Genomic DNA, 18,872 nt, shown 5'->3' with positions numbered 1-18,872 from the left:
ACTAGTAATAGTGCAAATGAATCGTCATTGGCTTCCGCACCTTTGCAATGGCGCAATTGAAGCCCCATTGGCAAACCTTTCGTGGGGGTTTGGATAAGATGTTCCAGGAGCATTACAGATTATTCAGGGGAGAAGTATAGGATGAGTACAATGTTGTGTAACAATCTCCATGCGAAATTACGATGGGACGATTTCGTTTTTTATCCCCTTGTGATAATCCCCTTGGTCTCCAAGATGCCTTTGCAGACTGATTTCCCCAACCAACAACTTGCAATGTAGCAGCGGCATTAAGGCAAACTGGATTTTATTTTAAGCATGAGGTTTTGTGGCTATCGACCCACTTATTCCGATGCAGCAAACGCCAGCGTGGTGTCGCGGTGTTTAAGTGTTGCACTAGGACTCTGGAGACCAGGGTTCGAATCCCTGCTCGGCTATGGAAACCCGTTGTGTGACCTAAGTCAAGTCCCACTTTCTCAGCCCCAGAGGATGGCAAGTGTCCTGAAGACTTGCCAAGAAAACCCCAAGATAGGGTCACTTTAGGGTTTCCATAATTTGCAAACCACCTGAAGGCACACAACAACAACGACAACAACAGAGTCAAGATATAAAACCTCTTTATACAGTCAAGGGACCATTTGCAGGAGATCTCTCAATCCGCCAGATGGAGGCAGAGGACCACAAATCGAAGTTGCAGACCTTTTGAGTTGCGTTTCTTCTTGGCAAAGAGACCAAACTCCAGCAGCCACTGCCCTTTCCAACGCATTCCCCTTCTTTTATATTTGTGGGACTACAGTCCCCACAATCCTTGGCCATATTGGTGGGGATGATGGGGGTCTTGCAGGCACACATCTGGAAGGCACCAAGTTGGGGAAGGAAGCGGTTGCTCTTTTGGGCATTTTGACGCCGCTTTAAATAATTAGAAGCAAAGATGGCAGATGAAATATTCCTGATCACGTCTCCCTAAATAACCAAGAAAGAATAATCCCCTCGTTTCACCTTGATCTGGGAACTTTAGCCCCTTTAGCAAAGATTTAGCGTAACTACATGCATCAGATGCATGCAAAGATCCCTTTGCACACATGCGTCAGACATATGCAAAGATCCCTTTGGACAGATGCACTAGATGCATGCAAAGATCCCTTTGGACAAAGATCCCTTTGGCATCAGACGCATGCAAAGATCTCTTTGGACACGTGTATCAGACACATGCAGAGATCCCTTTGGACACATGCATCAGATACATACAAAGATCCCTTTGGACACATGCATCAGATACATACAAAGATCCCTTTGCACACATGCATCAGATGCGTGCAATGATCCCTATGCCTGCATGCGTTGGAACCAAAGCTGCATGGTTTTGCCGCCAGCTTTAAATCATGGCCCTCCAGATGTGGTAGGCCCTTTCAGTCCTGGTTGGCGTGCGCAGCGATGAAGAATGCTGTGAGCTACAGTCTTGCAACATCTGGAATGGCACCGGTGTGGCACAGTGGTTTGAGTGTCGGACTCCGGAGACCAGGGTTTGATTCCCAGCTTGGCTATGGGACCCATTGGGTGGCACTAAGCAAGTCACACTCTCTCAGCCTCGGAGGAAGGCCATGGCAAACCTCCTCTGAACAAAACAGGACAGCTTCGCCGTAAGTCAGAAACGACTCGGAGTCACGCAACAACAGCAAAACCCATCCTTGTACTTGACAGTATCTGCTTTTTTGGAAGGGGATGATATGCTTTGCTCTGGTCGTTCTCAGCATGGCTTCCTCAGGTCCTAACATGGTTCACAGAGACGAGAACAAAGCGGAACAAGTTCCTAGACCTCAAGGTGAAGGCGGGAAGCTTGCAAAAGGCCGCGTCTTTTAGATACCCGGCTTTTCCAAGGTGCTTTTTCAAGTTCCCTTCTCGCATCCCCTCCTATTTGCAACTCTTCAAAACGGAGGGAAAGGAAAAGAGAATGGACATTTTTGCCATTCAAATGCGCCAATTAATTGGCTCCATGCTGCGCCGGAGGCAAAGGTGCTTTGCAAACAGCTCCCTTTCCTCCTCTTTGGTACCTTTGCCTCGGTTTCCCTTTTGGAAAGATGGTGGCAGGTTTTGCAAAAATGCAAAGGGGGGAATTATTTTGATCTCCTTTCCTTTCCAGGATGCACAGAGACAGAGATCCTCTCAGCTGGATATTGGGGAGGACGAGAAGAAGGAAGGCACCCCTCTCCAAAAATAAAGGCCGTCAAACCCAACCCCGTCTCGAAGCCTGTTCTCCATTTTCCTTTGATGCTTCCCTGCCTGCCCTCCTCCCTTTTTTCTTCCCTTCGTTTTTGAGTTTCAGATCTGCCAAACTGTCAAAGCCTGTTTAAACAACAGTCTCCCGCAACTGGATCCGAAGGGAGGCTTATAATTAAACGGATGACAGGCGCGTGGCGGCGAGGAACATGGCAAGAGCCAGAGAAAGCAAGGCAAGGGACGAGGGGCCTTAGAGTCCAGGAAGTTGGGTATCTGTGGCAATGCAAAGGGATCATCCGCATGGGTTATGTACTCCAAATCCCCCCTTCGATGCACCCTGTTTACATGAATGCAAGGCCGAAATCCCGAATCGGCATGGATTGCCTTCACACTTCGGCCTTTCTTCCCCTGAAACCCAACTTTTTGCTTTGGGTTTGCCATATATACTTGCATGGGGAGCCGTGGCAGTTAAAGCGGTGTCAAACCGCATTAACTTTGTAATGTAGATGCCACCTAGACTAGGTGACTTTGTGCCTAGACTTTGTGCATTTGACCCTAGTCTGTCTACTCTGCCTTGCAGTGCCTTTCTAGGGTCTTCAGCCGAAAGTGTTAAAAGAGTTAAACTGCATTAATTCTGCAGTGCAGACGCATCCGTACTCTATAGGATGCTGCTGGCGTTCCAGTCCTGGAGACGTTATGATGAAACGAGCCGCTCTTGCGTTCCTGGCCACAGAGACGCGGATGGCGCCTGGCAAGCATTCAGCTCCATATTGGAGCGCACTAATCACTTTGGCGTTGATTTGCATGTTAATAGCTTCTTGGCTCTTTGATTTGATTTATTTTTTTGCCCCCTCTTTGCCTTCACTATTTTGCCTTTTCTCCCCTCAAATCCTTGAGGCTAGTCTCTCTCTCTCTCTCTCTCTCTCTCTATATATATATATATATATACGACAAACAGGATTGATGTGGAAAGATTGCCTTTCAATGCTCCAGTTTGATCTCGGCACAAATGCGCAGAGACAGAGTCCCTTCTGCTGCTGCAGCCTCGGTCCCCGGTGAATGCTAAATGCGGCTGGAAATGGGATGCAAAGCACCTGAATAAAGATTGATTTGCATAATAAATCCGTGGGCGGGGGGGGGGGGGTCTGCGGTTTTCCTGGACCAGACGAAAAATGCACAATTTGGACCGATTTTGGGGACCTCTTGTCTGTCCGAACGCCTTTTGTTTGGGTCCCCTTTCCGCTTCTGCCAGCACCGCATCCAAAGAAGAAGAAGAAGGAGCAAGCTTACATCCCTTAAAGCTTGGATGGAAATAAAAACAGCATTTGGAAAATGGATGTTTCTCCTCTCTTCATGTTGACCCCAGTTTCCCAAAGAAGAAGCCTGCCTTGCACATATATAGCTGCATATGCACAACCAAAAGCCATGGCGATGCGACGGAAGAAATGGAGGCCTGGCCTATTTTCCCTCTCCTTTCTTTCCTTCCCTCCCACCTTCCCTTCTTTCTCTCTTCATCCCTCCCTGCCGCCCCAGTCTCTGCCAATGGCTGGCTTGGTTTCAGCTGCCAAGGGGACGTTGGCAGAGCTAAAATTGGCATCGCAAAGACTGGAGTCAGAGTCAGAGATGCGTGGCGCTTTTACCTGCAGGCTTTTACCTGCTAAGTAGCAAAGGTGGAAAGCGCAACGCAGGGTTTGAAAATCCCCCCAAAATCCCCCCAAAGGGGTCCTCCTTCACCTGGGTCCTTGTCCTGTTTTTGGAGTCAAGCTTGATCAGTGGCTTTGCCTCCGCCGAGCTTCAAAGGAGCGCAGTGTGTGCATGTGCGTTTGGTACGGTATCCGATGGGTTTGCTTCCAGGATCCACAGCGGAGACCAAAATCCATGGATAAGCTTTAGTCCCATTGCATACAACGGCATATAAAATTTGCAAAACTGAGCTTTGCTTTTTGGGATGGTTTTTTTAAAGAGGTATTATCAAGCCGTGGATGATGGGATCCATGGATGGAAAATCTGTGGATAACAAGGGCCGACTCTATGTGTGTGTATGTATGTATATATGTGTGTGTTAGATGTATGTGTGTGGATTGGAATTGCTGGATTTGGATGCAAAGCCCCTGAATAAACATAATATTTGCGTGGTGGAAGCGGTGGATGCAGAATCTGTGGATATCAAGGACCAAATGTATGTGTGTGCATGGATATATATGTGTGGTGTGTGTGTGTGTGTATGAGTGTGCATATGTATGTGTGCATGTCTTTCTTTCTCTTTCTGTATGTGTATATATGTGTATATGTGTGTATGTGCATATGTGTGCATCTCCCTCTCTCTGTGTGTACGTATGTGTGTGTGTGTGTGTGTGTGTGTGTGTGTATATGCAAAGGGATCTTGTAGTATCTTTGAGTCTAACCGTGCCGAGGAAGTTGTAGCCAAAGCTTTTGCAGACTTGGTCTCCTTCCTCAGATGTGTTCCTAGCCTACAAGTAATGCAGTTTGACATCTCTGATGCATCTCAGGACGCACAAAAAGTTACGCTGCAACTTCTTCTGCGCAGCTAGTCTCAAAGGTGCTACAAGACCCCTTTGCACACTGTATGTCTGAATATACATGCATGCACATGTGTGACATCGGCAGAAAAACTGCACAAAGTCCCCCATTTCGAGGGCTGCTTCTGCCACTGGGTTGCAAATTCGGACAAGGGTTCAAACTCCCCCAGTTTTGGGGGCCTCTTTTTGCCAGTCTGATCCTGGAGGTATCATTCAAACCGGAGGCAAAAAAATCCCTCTGCAAACCAGAGATGGGATTTATGATGCCCCGTCAGATGTCAAGGAAGATGACAACGTTGCGACAACCTCAATCACCATTGTTCCTGATTGACAGCAGATGGTTAACTCCCCAGTCAAGTGTGTTTACACCGAGTGGGAGGAAAGGGATGGCGTTCGATATAATCTAAACGTCTGGGCATTCCTTCCCTTGCCGCCAGATCATCACAGCCGAAACCAGAGGAATCCTTTTCTAGCTCAGATCCATGGAAAAGCTTGCAGAGCTGCAAAGCAGAGCTCAGTACCAGGCCACAGATTTCCAGGCTGCAAAAGCAGAGCTCAGTTCCATGCAGAAGCTCTCAAGGATGCAAAGCCTGGTTTAGTCCTATGCAAGACCCTCTTGGGTTGCAAAACAGAGTTCAGTTCCATGCGGAAGCTCTCAAGGAGGCAAAGCCTGGTTTAGTCCTATGCAAGAACTTCTTGGGCAGGACGGTGTGCATTTTGTCTCTTTGAGGGCAACTGTGGTTGCATCTTTGGAAGGGCTTTGGCGACTCCGAGGGGCTTGAGGATATGCAGAAACAGTGCCGGTGGTTGCAGTAGGCCATGCTCCCTCCCAGTGCTGTAATAACTCCCCTTTTTGCTCATGCTCCTTTTGGCCGGCCGATGCTCCTCTTGGGAGAAATTAGAATTCCAGGTGCCGGCGCCCGTCTTAATTTGGGTGTCACACTTGGATCCAGACAGCCGACTCCGGGAGAGCTTGCGCTCTTCAGCCAGCCCCCAAATTGCCTGCTCTTCCTTTATCTAAAATGGCAGAACTCTTTTCGGCATGTCTCAGTGCACCCAGAGCCCTCCAAGGTTTGGGCGCCTGGAGGAAGCAGCGGATGAGGGCCGCCAGCATTGATGGCATGCGGCAGACGGCGTGCGTCTGCGAAGGGGACTTACGTTCGGTTTGCTAGACCCCATTCTCCAGCTCTTTTGCAAGGTCTAGGTCAGAGGTGGAAAACCTGTTGTCTTTCAGGAGTTGTTGATTTGCAACTCACAAGTTGCTCACCCTTGGCTATGTTTGCTAAGGCTGATGCGTATCCTTTGACAGTTCTGATTAATCCTTTGCCATTCCACTTTCTCGTCTGCGTTGAAAATGTCCCAGTTTCTTTCTCCTTCTCCCACTTTAGCCCTTAGTCCTCTTAAGTCCAATAGTCCTCAGTGCCCATTGCATCATGACATTGCGCACCCTTCTACATGGCGCATGGCACCATGGCGCGATTCCAGTGCAGCACCCAAACAGCGCAACGTGGAAGGGGCATCCTGATGGCATGCCTATGGTGCCCCTTCCTCCGGAGGCCGCGGCTTGTGGTTGCCGCGGCCCCAATCCCTTAGTCCTCACTTCGGTTGCTGCAATCTGGGTTCAAAGTGCAAAAGGACTCACAATCCGTTACAGATGTAGGCAAGTCACACACTCTCAGCTTCAAGGGAAGACAACGGCAAGCCTCCTCTGAACAAGTTTCGCCAAGAAAACCCCATGATACGTTCGCCTTAGGGCCGCCATAAATTGGAAAGCCCTTGAAAGCAGGCGACAACAACAACAACAAAGCCACAGTGCAACGTAAAGGACGCACAACTGCAACACACAATTTGCAAAGACTAGATACAGATGAACATGCTGTCTGAGCAATTCCACTCTTACCCCCCAGAATATGTCCATTACGCAATGGCAACATTCTGGCTCCGCAGACTAGCGTGACCTACGCATGAATATGTCCCTAAATGAATTATAGCCTATATGAGTTATAGCAAATGCGGTCGTCCCTCCACATTTGCGGCTTTGGCTTTTGCGGATTGGATTATTCGTAGATTTGATTGACATGTTCTCTCTAGGTCCTCCGGCGTGACTCTGCCAGATGTGGACCATAGAGTCACAGTGGAGCACCTACAGAGTTCTAGAGAGACTACGCTATCAATTTGTAACTAAACTTTATCAACATATACATAAGTAAATACAATACTTGCACTGACCCATGGATAAGTCAACCCTGTTTTTTGGGGGTCAATTTTTGGACTAAAATTTCTAGACGTATACAGGAGTATATACAGTTCTTGCCAAATGGGGGGTTTTGGAAGGTATGTGTATGATCTCCAACAGTGGCTAGATAGAAACTACACTCATCCCTCCAAATTTGCGGCTTTGGTATTTGCGGATTTGATTATTCACGGATTTGATTAATATGTTCCTCTTTAGGAATATCTAGGTCCTCCTCCAGTGGAACTCTATGGTCAACTTTAACTAAAGGTTCCACCGAAAGACCAAGAGATTCCTAGAGAGGACACTCTAGTAGGCCTTTGTAGCTCCTCCAGTGCAACTCTATGGTTAACCTTAACTAAAAGTGGCACTGAAAGACCTAGAGATTATTCCTAGAGAGGACACTCTAGTAGGCTTTTGCAGCTCCTCCAGTGAAACTCTATGGTCAGTGTCTGTCGGATGTTGACCACAGAGTTGCACTGGAGGACCTAGAGATTCCTAGAGAGCCATCCTCTCAGGTAAAACCATGGCATTTTTGTCATTTGTGGTTTCCCCATATTCACGGGGGTCTTGTGCTCCTAACCCAAGCGAATGGGGAGGGCCAAGTGTATAGACAAAAATGGCCCTAGAGCCGGCTGCCTTCACTCACTGCTAGTCATCCAGGTAGACTGCATCTAAATGAAGAGGTTCAATTTATCTGTCCCTGCCTCCCAGGCCTACTTTAGCAGGAAAGGCAATGAGAGAGAGAGACAGCTTTCTTTTTCTCGGCGTTATCAATTTTCTCCCTTCGTACAAATTAAAAGCGGAGGGTGGGGGGTCCGGAGGAAAAGCCGACAACATTGTGCCAAGAGAGAGAGAGAGAGAGAGAGAGAAGCTCTGGATAGCAAAGTCCTCGGAGCCGCATAATCGCTTCATTACTTTGTCAGATGTTTGCGGTAATACAAGTCCTCCTTTCTTAGGAAGGAAGAAAATTAATGCATTTCAAAACAATCAAATTACTCCCATTAGGAATTTAAAAAAGCACAAGGGGGGTGTATGGGGTAAAAGGAAGGCGGAGGAAGGAAAGGTAAGGGAATTGTAAAGGTAAAGCAAAAGACAACGGGAACTTAATCAAATTAGGACGGGCGAAAAGCCGGAGCTTAGACACACACACACACACACACACACACACACACACACACACACATATATATATCTTCTCCCTCCTGTTTTTCTTTTTTGCAAGCAAATGACTTCCAAGCTGTCTTTATCCCATGCGTCTTTGATGTGGGAATTATTGACAGCCTTGTATATAGGGATATCTCTGCTCCGCCAGCAACAAAGACCCTTCTATCATCATATTAATTGGGGGAAATAAAGTTTTAACCCTTCCGGCATCAAGAAAACAGGGTTTGTATTTTTTAGGGTTTAGTAGAGGATAACAATGGGATTTGTCGGTCGGTTTGTCGACTGGGTTTGGCAAGAGACCCCCAAGGGCCATCCAGTCTGATCCCGTTCTGGATAAGAATAAAATAAATACTCGTCTCCGGGATAAATATACCCAGCTCCCGAATTCGTGCCTCATAGGGCATCGTATAGCGCAGCGATGTCCAAACTCTGGCCCTACAGGTGTTTTGGACTTCAGCTCCCAGAAGCCTCAGCCATTGTGGCTAATGGTCCGGGGATCGGAGAGCTTCTGGGAGCTGAAGTCCAAACACCGGGAGGGCCAGAGTTTGGACAGCCCTGGTATAGGGGAATTATGATTTCCAAACAACATTAGTGCAAAAAAGCATGACTAAAGGTTCTGTGTGGTGTGAAATGGCAGTCAGTCAATGGCGGGGTGGGTGACGCCATGAGTAGCCATGATGGGTGACTGCAACCCTAGGGATGCCAATGGCCACCAACAGCATCTCTTCTGCTGCCTCTTCTCCCAGTCTGTCTGATGGAAGAAAGCAGAAGCAACAGCAATGGTGTCAATGGGAGGGTGCGGTGGTGCGGACCGCACCAGGTGACACCCCAGAAAAGGGGTGACACCTAGTTCGGTCCATCTCCAAATTGCAGGGTGATGACCCCTACAATGGGTGCTTCCACCACAACTCTCCAGCCACTCCCCAGAGGGACACACTGCGGCTGCAATGGGCTGAGCTAGATGACCTCTGAGGTCCCTTCCAATATAATTCTACCAAAGAAGGAAGAAAGAGGAAGATATCATTCCAGGAATAAGAAAAGTGGCATCTTTGATGCAGGATGGGTGTTAGAAATGTTAAATGCACGCAAGGCGAAACCCAGTGCAAGGGAAGACAAGCACTTTGAAGCATGATCAGTTTTACTGGGAGAGAGTGAAACACCTTGGAAATCTTAACAGCCCCCTTGAAATCAATTGGGCCTTTAACAGGCTTGCTTTGGGCTGGATCGTGCCCATCTCTTGCGGAATCAAAGGGACTTCTGTTTCTCCTCTGCTTCACATTCGTTTCCCCCAGCGATAAAATAACGACCCACAAACGGTGTTTGCACACATAGATGCTCCCTCTCTCTGGAATCCCAGCCTGGTTTTTATTGGGGGGGGAAACTGACAACGTCGAAGGATGAACTGCGACGCGTCCGTGGCACGGCGGAGTGGTGGGGCAAGTGTGTGAGCCGCACAAAGTCGCGCCCGCTTAAGCCCATTGATTTCAAGGAGCTTAAGCAAATTTAACTCGGGGGCCTTGCAAAATGCAACTCGCAGCGGCGTGTAATGACATTTGGATGGCTTCCTCCCTTTTTTCCTCCTCCTCCTCCTCCTCATCTGTCTTTCTTTTGCAGCAGGGATCCGCGACTCTGAAAATCCACGAAGGGGAGACCTCCGCAATTTTCAATGGGGTATGCGCCCTGAGTGTGCATGCATGGGCGTGCGTCCCATTCAAGCCTATGGGGCCTGGATATGCGCAAGCCTCCGTTTTCACAAGGGGGGTCCGGAACAGATTCCCCCATGAAAACGGAGGGCCAACTGTAATTTTAATTTTGCTAATATGTCACAACTGTTAGCATTACACTGGATGCTATATGGGAATTATGTTTTATGGGTAACATTAGTGCGAAGAAGGCATTGCTACGGATTTTGTACGGTGTGCAACGGAAGGAAGAGGTAATTTGGGGGGTGACGCCATGAGTGACTGCACCAATGACACTAACCCTAGAGATGGCACCGACTGACCCCTCTTCTGGGGTGTCACCCATTCTATCCGAATCCCCCCTTAAGAGACCCCCAAGGGTCATCCAGTCCAGCCTGCTAAAGCCATGCAGGAATGCACAACCAAAGCACCCCCAAGAGATGGAGAGACCGGTGCGACGGCATCTAGAAACCCCACATTGCTAAGAAGCGGACGACTTCTGGGATGCAAGAGGTGCTGGAACATATCCTCCACCCTCCGGCCCCGTTCCAAAAGTTGCCATTTATATGCGGGAGCTGAATGGAAATCCGGACAGAAATAAATGCAGGGCGAAACGCTCAGGAGCTTGATATAATCAGGAGGACAGCGGGGCTGAGAGTCGCAGAGAAGGCTTCTGGCGCCAACGCTGAATCACTCTCGCGCACTCCTCCTTTTTGCATTTTTTGATCCTGTCTTCCCACAGCTGGGAAGCCTACTTAGATTTTCTCACCCGCTGCTCCTGCCGTGTTTTATTCCGGGAGCAAGGCTACTCTGAGAGGCGGGTTGGACTCTGTGGCAATTCAAACCCAGATTTCCCTAATTATATCTCAGTGCTCCCCTTGGGCAACCTCTTCTTTCTCTCGAGTCTATAGCCTCCTTTATATCTGGACGATGTCCTTATATCCATGACAGCTGGTGCAGTGTAGTGTTTTGAGTGTCGGACTATGACTCCAGAGACCAGGGTTCGAATCTTGGCTCGGCTACAAACCCGATGGGTGACCCTAAGCAAGTCACACTCTCAGGCTCAGAGGAAGGCAATGGTAAACCTCCTCCGGACCAAATCTTGCCAAGAAAACCCTATGATAGGGTTGCCTTTGGGTCGCCATAAATCGGAAATGACTCAACGGCACACAACAACAAACAACCGTATTTGGAAAGGCTCTCTTGAGTTGTGTACATATTAAGAATAATAGAGCCGGTGCAGTTTTGTGGTTTGAGTGTTGGACTAAGGCCGCATCTGCTTGTTGTTGTTGGGTGCCTTCAAGTCGTTTGCAAATTTCTAACGTTGCAGAGAGCGAGAGACGGAAAATCATTTGCACCTAAGATCCGTCTATTTTTACGTCAAGGGTTCTTCTACTATTACTTCACTCGATCTAGACACGATATTGAGTGAAGTAATAATCGGAGTAGGTGGGATATAATATTAAGATTATGATTATTAGTGTCACTTCATTGTGCTTTGGTCAGACCTCACCTGGAATCCGGCGTCCGCTTTTGCATGGTCCCATGTGTCTTTCCGTGCCGAAAAATCACCGCGAACCCGTTGGGGAGTTGAAAATTTCACGCCGAAGCCTGCGGACGTAGGTGCACAGATCTACAAAAGCTCACATTACCAACTCCGTTCTTTTAGTTAGTCTCAAAGGTGCCGCAAGAAGATCCCTTTGCATCGTCGCTTGGTCTTCTCTTGTCGGAAAAGACCCAACCTGGAAACCTCACCATTCCTTCAACGTCGGCCTGTTTCCGAACCACTTTTGCAAAGAGGCGCTCGGACCAAGGGTCGAGAAATCCAAACTCAGTGGCTAACGTCCGTTTTACCAATTTGACTCCTTGGGAAATTCAAGAGTCGGTCGCCTTTAAGCCCCTCCGCAAGTGCCCCCCGTACAAAAAATAAAGACTAGAACAACGTATACGAAGTATAGAATCAATTGTATTCCCCTTTTTGTGCTAAATGTACATGGGTCGGACCTTTTTAGATTTGTCGGTCTGTTCATAGTCATCTTTTTTTGTTCTTTTCCGTTTTTAATCAGTAACACTTTACAATAACATTGAAGAATACAGGAATTTTACAGGGTAAATATGCAGAATCACGGTTTCCCCCCCCAACCCTTTCCCCGGAAAACAAACAAACAAACAAACAAACAAACAAACAAACAAACAAGAAAGGTGTTGTTTCTTTTTTTTTTTTAGCAGTTGTCGTTTTTAAAAAAGTATCCGTTACAAAAACAAAACAAAACCAAATCCAAACCGAACGGGGGGGAAAAAAGACCCCGATTTCCACCCCAAAATGGAATGCCATTAAAAAAAGGAACAGAACGACAAAAAGATACGTCAGGGATTTTTGTCATCAAAATGAATAGATTCCCCCCCGACTCCAATCTTATTTATTGATTTAGAAAACGAGGGTTTTGGATTTCAGGGTGGGTTGTGTTTGTGTTTTTTTTTCTTTCCCCGTTACGGAGGGTATTTTTTAATGATTATTTTTGACCTTCTGCACATGTCCCCCTCCCCAGATAAAAATAAAATATTAATAATGTACAAATAAATTTACATTTGGTTAAGAATGTTTCGTCGCACTTCGTCTCATAGAAACCGGGCAGAAGGACCTGCCCTATAAACAGCGGAGGGTTATATGAAAGGCAGCGTGGGGCGGGATGGGGGGAGAGAACATGAACGTTAAGGACAACTGACGCAAACGGTTCGCTCCCTCCCGGACCAACCTTGGATAAAAGTCGGATGGAGAGGAGACGCCCGTTTGACCAAAAAAACTCATTTACCCCTATCGGCCTGAGCAAAAATCCCCTTAAACTGACCCAATGGGTAAAGGAAGAAGCATCTCTCCCCAAACCTCTCTTGCAGGAACCATATATATATATATATATATTGGGATCATGGAGAGGCATTAAGCTCCATGCTTGACTCCAGACACCAATGGCGAGCTCACCTCTCTCTAGCAGAGGTGAACCTTCGGGTGAATGAAGCCAACAATGGTCTTCAGAAGGGACCACTGACTTAGTCTTGGCCCCATAAAACCGACGAAGGTTTGATCCCTTCCATGAACACAAAGCCGCAAGCTTTTGCCCTCGACCAACTTATCTCTATTGGCCTCCATCTTAGATGGAGATGACGCCCTCCAGGATGAGAAGACAACTCCAATCCCCAGGACACCGATTTCCATACCTACTTCTCCAGTGTTTATGGAAGGAAGAGTTCTGCATAGTTCATAAGTTTTCATCCTTGGCTTCCCATCCTTAGATGTGGCCTGGCGGGACCTACCTCCTTTTCCATCGACAAGGAACCCTTGAGTCTCCAAATAACCCAGTCCTTTGGTGGCATCTACGGGACCTTCTTTGGGAGGTTGGACATTAAGGCTGAGAAAGTGTGACTGGTTCCTTGCTCCCGTCCTGACTAGAGCATCTGCCCACGCAAGAATTGACTATGGCCACCTCCTGCTTCAAGATGTCCATTTCTGGACAGAAGAACCAATGCCACATCAAGCCGCCCAACAATGATCTCTCTTCCACACATTCAGAAACACCCACACTTCTCCATTCTACCCTTCTCCAGAAGCTTTCTCCTCCTTATTTTAGGCTTGGAAGCTACTTTGGGCCAGAATTTCTATTTGAGAAATGTGGTCCTCAAACTTTGTCCTCCAGATGTTTTGGACGTCGGCTCCCATAATTGCTGACCATTGGCCAAGCTGGCTGGGGCTTCCAGGAGTTGAGGTCCAAAACACCTGAAGGACCAAGGTTTGGGAATTGTTGGTCTAGAACAAATGGTCTTCAACCTCTGGCACATGTCCTATTGATGGCACCAGAAAACATTTGGGTGGGATGCACGATTTCATAAAAGCAACTAAGCATTCCTCTCTGTCTCTCTCTCTCTCAATACCCATGCTCTCATGCAAATGAATGAACATCTATTCTAAGATAAAGGACCAGAACATATAACTTTATGGATACTCTGCTACTCGGCTGCCTGTTAGTGAATTACAAAGATGCGTAACAGGACACTGGAAAGGGTATTCCAATGCGCATTGGGCTCTATTAATGTGCATCAGCACTCCCTAGCTGGCGTCCTGATGCACAATGGGAGCAAGCTTGTTTTCTGCTGCTCCAGAGACTAGGGCATGGAAAAATGGGTTTGAATGACAGGAAAAGAGATTCCACATCAACATTAGGAAGAATGTCCTGATGGTAAGAGTGGTTCAACAGTGGAAGACGCTGCCTTGGAGTGTGGTGGAGTCTCCTTCTTTGGAGGTTTTTAAACAGAGGCTGGATGGCCGTCTGTCAGGGATGCTTTTATTATGAGTTCCTGCATGGCAAAATGGGGGTTTGCATTAGATGTCCCTTGTGGTCCCTTCCAACTATAACTATATATGTCCCTTTTACAACTATAACTATTCTATTCAATGCACGATGAGACAGACGCACAATGGGACTGATGTGCATTGGCCCCGATGTACGCCAGTCCCATTGTGCACTGGTTCCATCTTTGGCCTCCCTTATTAGTAACTTAACAGCAGTTATTGGATAAGGACATTACAGCAATGCTCAGTTCTAACTCTTGCAGATGCAACTCCACTTATTAACCCCCCAACAGTTTCCCGGCCAAGAGCTTCCCGTAAACGAGAAGCACAGTGTAGTAACGGCATGTCTGTAAACACAGAAATGTTCTTAGGCAAAACAGGCCTCTTAGTTCTCTAATGGTAGACTCATGGGTGGGCCTTAAGATATGAAAAGTTGGGGAAACCAACAACAACCTGCAATTGAGAAGCGAAAAGCATCAATTGACCGCCACGCCTCTCCAACAACAGCCTTCCCCAACCCAATGACTTCTACACGGGTTGGACTACATCTCCCCTCATCCCCACCCAGCTTGGGTGTTGCAACTAATACATTGGGACACTCTTGGGTTGGGAGAGGGTTTTTAGAAGACTTGGTTTCCCCTAAATAGGTTGTGAAGGTACCACCATCACCACCATCATCTGAACTTTGAAGGACCTGCCCAAGGTGTTTGTATTCCCCAAATAGCTACACCTTGGAGTTCACCAGGACTGAAATATGGAATGGATACATGCGCGCCCTTGATCTCCCATGGGCTGAAATGAAGAAAGCTGGAGGCAACAGAAACATTTGGTTTTGGGTTGCGTGTGGGTTTTTGGGAGAAGGGGATGATATGTGTCTATCGAACCAAGATACTTTCCCAGATATTTGCAATTCACCCCATCGGTGGCATTCAGAGTTCCCATAAAAGCCCAAAGTAGCTCCTTCAAACTCTGTCTGCCACATCAATGGGCCAAATGTCCTTTGTGAAAGGTTGTCTAAGTTGCGCAAAGGGACAGATACACGTTTGGATGGAAAAGGCGACATTCAAAGAGATGATCACTGAATGTCCTTTATAGCACTGACAAGAGACCGCTAGGCACTGTACACACATAGTCATTTTCTCTCTCTCTCTCTCTCTCTCTCTCTCTCACACACACACACACACACGCACACACTCATGCGCAGCAAAGAAAGACATTGGTACTGTGGTTTGTTTTGCACCAACACATTATAGCACTTTGATACCACTTTTAACTGGCTCCATTCTATGGAGCCTTGGGGTCTGCGGTTTGGTAAGGACTTAGAGGTCTCTGGCACAAGATCCCAGGATCCCACAGGATGGAGCCATGGCAGTTAAAAGAGGTATAGAACTGTTATAATTCTGTAGTGCAGACAAGAAGGGGAAGCAGAGCTCGCCTCGTCCAGCTTGGACAAGATGGAGAATTGCCACCTCAAAGCATCCATTTTGTGCTTTGTAATATAGAGACTGGCATTGATCTTTGCCAAGCAAGTGGGGCCAGTTGTGCCAAGGCCCTGCTCCACATACAGCTGGGCTAGTCAAAACTCCTCAAAGAGAAAGGAAATTATTATTTTTGCCTCTGGCAAAGGACAACATGGCACCCTTCCTCTCCATGCCATGTCCAGGTTATGGCATGGATATGGGGCGGCATGCCCATCACCCCCAAAGGGCAGCAAAGGGAAAAGGTAGGAGAGGCCACATGGCACAGACTGAGAGAAAGAAATGGCTCAGGGAAAACTAGTCAGCAAGTTGAAAGGGTTCTAAAGGCACCTAACTTATAAATGACCTTTGGAAGCAGAATTCAGAAAGCAAAGCGCGTTTTAAAAATGCAGGTTGAGAAATGCTGCAAATGGTCTCAAGTCCGAAGGGTCCCCCTCCACTTTTTACTGTATTTCATAGGGTTGGATCCCGACTTTGCCATATTTAGGTTAAGCCTTGCTGGAATTGACGGGATTTTAATCATGACCAATTTGGGCGACATTGATTTGTATTGCAAACACGACCAAATCTGAACCAAATCTGCCGTTCCATACAAGGTAACAAGTCCCACCAGTGCAGTCGTCCCTCCGTATCCAGAGATATTTGAACTATGGATTCAACCATCCACATATTACCTCTGGCCCTTTCTGCTCCCCGTCGCAAAGGAAGAGTGGCCCAAAAGAACAAGACAAAGAGACCTCGGTTTGCCTAAGATTTGCACAGCATCCCATGTGGATCCAGAAATGTAGACAAGAGATGTAAACGCAACACTTCAATCTGGGATCTGCAGTTTAGGGAGGGGCATTTCGGTTTGGTGTCAGGGTTTGAGCATTGGACTGTGACTCTTTCCCCTTAAAAATGTATAAATCTCAGTCCCTCTGTATTTTGAACGCTCAGGTGGCAAAGCCAAGGTTCTCACTTAGGAAGGAAGGAAGGAAGGAAGGAAGGAAGGAAGGAAGGAAGGAAGGGTGAACTTTTCACGTCTCAAAGGAAGAAACAAGTTATGTTTGCCATTTTCTTTCTGCACTGAGAAACATCCAGATTTTTGGAGTCACACTTGGGGACTTCTTCTGTGCAAAAGGGCCACACTGGGTTTTGATGATGATGATACTGGTTCCATGGTGCGTTCTGCGCAGGAACCAGCATCATCTCAATTTCTGCATAGAAAATGCTCTTTCCTGCACAAAAAAGGAGGAGGAGGAGGAGGAAGAGGAGGATGCACACTCTTGTCCCTCTCCAAAAATCTGGTGCTGCAGTAAGGGTCAGCTCTGCCTGGCTCCTTCTCTGCACCCCTTTCATGACTCCCAAGCTCTTGTCTTTGCAATATCTCTCTGTACACACTCATAACACAAGCACCCAACCTCTCAGACACACTTGCAGGTTGGTGGCAGGTCAATGAATCAATTAATATTCCGCTTTTCATCCATGCAGGACTAAGGTGGCTAAAGACGCCCCTATCGTCTAAGCGAGCTCCAGCTTTGCAATGCCATGCGTGAGACACAGGAGGCCCTGGCGCACTAAGGGCACTTGTCAGTGGATTGATGCTTGCCTCCTCTGCGGCCAAGAGGTAAGAGGCACCAGGGGATCAGAAGCAAAATGGTGGGTCACCCTGCATCCCTACGATGGAAAAATATGCTACTGGCACTTTGCTGCTTTCCAGACTAGAATCCTCTTGCTGCGTTATGCCAGGAGCCCATGGATGCACAATTGGAGCAGTCAACTCATGGTTGCACAATTGCATAACAGTGGTTAGGCAAATTCAAGCAAAAATCCACCAAACAGTGATACCTTTATTGGCCAACTGAAGTGCACAATATATTAGGCAAGGCAGACCAAATCTGCCAACTCCAAGCTGCTGGTTTCCCCACCATCGTGGTTTCTTTTGGACTCACAACCTATTTCCTCCTTGCAACCTCCAGTTGTGCAGCATGGTACCAGGATTCCACTCTGCCTCTCCAAAAGCTGCCTCTCGGAGGCATGGATTGAAGATGCACACGGCAGAAATAATCCAGTTTGACACTTCAACCGCTAGGCCTCAATGCCAGGGAACCTTGGGCTTTGGAGTTTGTTGTGGCACTGGAGCGCTCCAACAGAGAAGACTAAATACTTCACAAAATTACGAATCCTGGACTTCCACGGCATTCAGGCATGGGAGCGAAAAGTGGTGTCAAACTGGATTATTTTTGCCGTGTGGATCCAGCCTCCATTTCCCTTCTTCCCTTTCCGTGGTGCCAAAAGTCAGAAACCCAGGTGCCCTCCAAGGAACCTTCCTCCCGACCCTCTCTCCCTGCGCCGTACTTAAAACTCTCCATATATTACATATACTTTTTATATCCTTATATATCTTTATCTATAGTCTCTCTATATATATACCTATATGCATTTATAGATAGATCTCCGTATAGAGTTATCTATGGCTTCCTCTCGGCTTATTAGAATTATTATTATTAATGGAAGAACGAGAAGGCAGCTGCAGAGAAGAAAAGAGGAGAGACATCACAACGACGGCTCACTTGCACATAACGCCCGGGAGACACATTCAGCCCTTCGTGCCCAAATTGGCCCTTTGGGAAACAGCCCGTGGATTTAGGACCTTTTTCACGGTTGGCATCTGTGCATCCTTTTGTTTTCTTAAAACCCCCCACAAACACACGTCGACAAAGCAAAATGAAATTAAAAGTCGACTCGAGTTGGACATGCTTTGAACACAGTTTAAAGAAAAACCACGTAATAGCACCTTGATCCGGGGGAGAGAGAGATATGGGAGGGCATGGAAAGGACTAGAGAATGGTGCGCCTGGACCCCTGTAAAAGAAAACCCAAGCAAATTATTTCGTCGCACATCCCCTCCGCACACAGCAAGGCACCCCGAAACCGTTCTCCATTCCTTGGGCGTCCAACTTTTTTTTGTCTTAAAAAACCAAAAAACCCCTCGATTTTACTCCCTCCCTCTTATTATTTATTTTATTACAAATGACAAGACAGGATATTGGTTCGCCATCGGACGCGGGAGCATCCTTCCGGGCCGACAGCGCAAGCAAAACCCACGTTACCTGCTTTATGATATAATTAGTAGTATTTCGTTTAAAAAAAAACTCATTTGTTTTTATTCCACACATTTCCAAGACTCCGACACATTGACGAAGAGAGAGCGAGAAGAGAGAGAGAGAGAGAG

Source organism: Sceloporus occidentalis, unplaced genomic scaffold (genome assembly GCF_023333645.1).
Source record: "Sceloporus occidentalis isolate IW3139 unplaced genomic scaffold, rSceOcc1.0.p SCAF_20, whole genome shotgun sequence".
In the NCBI taxonomy this organism is placed as follows: Eukaryota; Metazoa; Chordata; class Lepidosauria; order Squamata; family Phrynosomatidae; genus Sceloporus; species Sceloporus occidentalis.
This window is presented reverse-complemented; position numbering follows the sequence as displayed.